This window comes from Ruditapes philippinarum, unplaced genomic scaffold (genome assembly GCF_026571515.1).
Source record: "Ruditapes philippinarum isolate M1 unplaced genomic scaffold, ASM2657151v2 ctg22428_1_1_1_1, whole genome shotgun sequence".
Lineage (NCBI taxonomy): Eukaryota > Metazoa > Mollusca > Bivalvia > Venerida > Veneridae > Ruditapes > Ruditapes philippinarum.
Window position 1 is genome coordinate 1,871 of NW_026854448.1, and position 4,310 is coordinate 6,180.

Below are 4,310 nucleotides of genomic sequence, written 5' to 3' on the forward strand. Positions count from 1 at the left end.
ATTTTGCATCACGATACGACTTCATGGTTTGGAAAACAAGCATAATATGTAAACGGTAAAACCTGAGTTTCAACAACATTATTTCATAAAATAATAATATAACCAGCGCAAGTTTTATATGTCATTATTCGCTTTAAGAATATATAAATAAAGAATATAATTATAATTTGTCTTGATTTAAGAAAGAAAGGGAGATAAACATGAAACAAAAATAGAAAACTGCAAAGAAAACTGGCAATTACTGCTTATATTAATTACATTCTTTATTAATTTTGATTTTAGTATATTTTTTCTTTATTGTTTCTCTGGTTTTCATTTTTTTAATTTAAAGGGTATAAAGTTATACGGGGATGCGCATTATTTGTAAAATAACTAACTAAAAAATCATAGAATTGTCTTTTGTAACTAAAAGACTGTTTGCAATTTTCAAATATACTTGATAGTGCATGTGCAAACATATCGCTAAAACTATTAAAATGATATAATATATTTTATTAATATTTTGGTTATAATTTATTTACTTTTCTTTTATTGTTTCCTGATTTGACCATTTACATTATCGCACAGTTTACGATATGTTAAGAGTACATTTCGCCAGATAAAGATATATCTTAATAACATAAAATAATGTCATTAATCATGATAAAGGATGTCTATATTTAAAAGGCAATAACAAATGATAGTGGGCGGATGGACAATTCCGAAATCTAATCATGAATTACTTTTATATAATTGATTTTTATGCATTATGAAATATCAGATGGCCGCAATATCCCATAACCAAGCTCATCAGAACATTTCCGGAAATGATATAATGAAAGGTTAACCTTAGTTTTACGACATGATAAGTGACTGACACGTGAAAATTACAATTCGAGCGTTATATATATTCATTCGATACACGTGCGCTAAATATTTCACCATTTTGGGCATTTGTCATCAACTCTGGTACATAGTTAATTTCACTCGTACGGCATGAAAGCGTTATGTAATAAAGTCATATTCATTTGTAACGGAACGATGTAGTTCTTCAACTAACACAATCTGTATCAAAACGTAGGAGTTGATGTTAAGAACTTATTTTTAGTTGGGATGTATATGTTAAATAAAAAATGCATGAAAATGTTAGTTAATTGTGGATAATTTAACAATGGGTTATTTCGAATCTAAAATAAAAGAGGTTAAAATATTTTATACATAATGATAATAAATAATTCGTTTGTTTTTAATAATATCAAATGAACTAAAATGTTCACTTTAAAGAGGTTGCATAGTTTTGATAACAAATTTAAATTCTGATCTGAAATCATTTCAATGTTGTCGATGTCTAAACACCTAAGTGAAACAAAATATCTAAAATGTAGATATAATTATATACAAAGACATAAAACGGTATCATTATCTTAATTAATAAGTATCCATCTAAACATCTGCCAATTGTATATTATACAGGCATTGTTATAATGTGAGAAGAACGGTCATAAAAATGTATGCCCCGGGTGAGGATCGAACTCACGACCTTCAGATGGCTCGTGATTTACTGATTATGAGACTGACGCGCTACCTACTGCGCTACCGAGGCAGATAATTACATGGCATTATGTGCACGTTTTAACGGTTTCACCGTAGGGAACGTGTTACAGTATCGCGCTTTCTGGTAACAGTATAGAATTTTCAAGATGGAGGATTATTTGTGGGGAAGACAGGTAGGTGATTTTATTCCGGTCCATACTACAAGTAGTTCAGTTTCTAAAGGATGTGCTTGTGCTTTGCTTGTAAGGAACTGGATCCGGTATCTAGTCATATATTTCTTCAGACCCTGCACCGCAGATTTTTCTCTATATTCCCTCATAAATATGCAGATTTGACAGTTTGAAAATTTGAATCGAGAGACCAACGCATTTTTCTCCAATTCCGACATTATTTAAGCATGCCTACAAAAAGTAAACCTACAAAACGTTAGTCCTTTGTGTTTAGAAACGTTTATAAAAGTAAATGACCAGTTGAACCTATTTTCCTGTTCGTTAAATGCGTTTGAAAAAATAAACAATGTTACAGTATAGAGCGAGGTGAGTTTTGCAGGGTTACAGTATAGACCGAGCGACTTTGATCCGATTTTGTTACAGTATATACCCAGATTTCGGTTACAGTTTAGATACTTGCCAAATTTCAAATAAAGTTTGTGAATCCATTATTTTTATAAAATAACCCATACCTTTTTATTTATTATATTAAGTTGTATTATTGCCATTTTTCTTCAGCAGAAAAGTTACAGTTTGAAACACACAAAATTGAAAATGTTGCAGACTCGATTTGTTTGAGCCTGTTCAAAACTGCAAGCTACCGTCCACGCCTCCTAGCACCAACTTAAGCAGAATTTAACATGAACTGGTAAACTTAAGAATTATTTTGACACCTGTAGATATGGCGGCTATCGTGGAACCTTCATTGTGACACATTAGTGCCATTTCATGAAAAGCGGTATATTGCGTGTGCCCTAAACGAGAACACAATGGGTGAAACTAAATAAAATATAATTTTTGAAAGGAGATCGGAGGTTATGAAGCCTGCATACCACAGATAAGCAATCAAAAGACACGATTGAAAAACAGGATACATACCCTAAGGGTGATTAAACAGTATACTGCAACTTTAGAACTTATTTTAAGTATTTAAAAAGGGTGGTTACTTTTTTCACCGATATTAAGGTCATGTGAAAACATTCCTGCTTTACTGTATAATAATCCTTTATGAAACATTTCAGACAAGAGCGGGCACCTGACTAGAACCACCAACCTTCCGTAAACTAGCTTGATAGATTCCTCATATACAAGGAATCCAACGTCATGGCGGAATTCAACCACAGCATTAAAATAAAGATGATTTGAAGTCGGCGACCTTAACCCGACTCTGCCACTATTGTCTACCTCCATCAGTCTCTATGGAAATATATTGTAATTGTCTGACCTTTTTGCTCGATATCTTTCAATATTATTTTCCTTTTCAGAAACATGTAAACTTCCATACAGAATGTCTGTAATAAAAAAACGACTTTTAATTCAGCAATGACAAAATAATTCCCATTTCAACAAGGAAGCATTCGAAATTACGCCAGTGTCATGATTTGATCTTTCTTTGCAAAATGCTTCACAGCGAAATTCAATGCTTTTTGGTTCGGGAGAAAAATGATTTATATTGCCTTTTTAAAAAAAAAATCTATATTTTTGGTTTTCGAATCCCAGATTGCAACCGAAACTATTTGAACAACTTTGGTAGAAATTCATGTGCATTTCATCAAATCTGGCCAAGTAGTTACTGATCGGATGTCATTGGACAGGACGAATAGGCATCGGGACAATAACTTAGATTTAAAAGTCTATAATATCATTAATTTTATACTTTTTATCGAGGTCTAAACTGTAACCGAAATATGGGTATAAACTGTAACATAATCAGATAAAAATCGCTAGGTCTATGCTGTGACCCTGCACAATTCACCTCGCTCTATACTGTAACATTGTTTATTTTTTCAAACGCATTTGACGAACAAGAAAATAGTTTCAACTGGTCATTTACTTTTATAAACGTTTCTTAACACAAAGGACTAACGTTTTGTAGGTTAACTTTTTGTAGACATGCTTAAATAATGTCGGAATTGGAGAAAAATGCGTTGGTCTCTCGATTCAAATTTTCAATCTGTCAAATCAGCACATTAATGAGACAATATAGAGATAAAACTGCGGTGCAGGGTCTAAAGAAATATATGACTAGGTACCTGATCCAGTTCCTAATAAGCAAATTACAAAAACATCTTTTAGAAACTGAACTACTTGAAGTATGGACCGGAATAAAATCACCCACTTGTCTTCGCCACAAATAATCCCCCATCTTGAAATTTTATACTGTAACCGGAAAGCGCGATACTGTAACACGTTCCCTACGGTGGGTTTGTTTAACATAATTATTGCAACAAGATGACGGACGCAGAAAGAAAATGTTGCTTGATGTACAAATTACATGCTTCAACAGTAAGTATGATGTTACATTTGTAACAAACTGTTTGTCAACGACGTTACAAAACAAATACAGGAAACAACTTTTCTTGACATGTATTACAAGAGAGAAATATGATTTTTATGCCCCCGCCATGTAATGGCCGGGGTATATAGTGTTACCCTGTTCCGTAATTCCGTCCTTCCGTCATTCTGTCATTCCGTCATCATCAGTTTCCGTTCATTATCTTAAGAACGGTTGCACACATTCAACTCAAATTTGACTGAGAAAATACAGGTCAAGTTCGAATTTGGTCA

General features: G+C 32.9%; 1 non-coding gene across 1 annotated transcript; it reads right to left on the bottom strand.

Moving 5' to 3' along the window:
- Nucleotides 1-1,491: 1,491 nt before the first annotated feature.
- Nucleotides 1,492-1,582, bottom strand: Trnam-cau (transfer RNA methionine (anticodon CAU)). The gene is given in 2 exon segments: nucleotides 1,492-1,527; nucleotides 1,546-1,582. It is a non-coding gene; the product is annotated as a tRNA-Met (tRNA).
- Nucleotides 1,583-4,310: the final 2,728 nt, after the last annotated feature.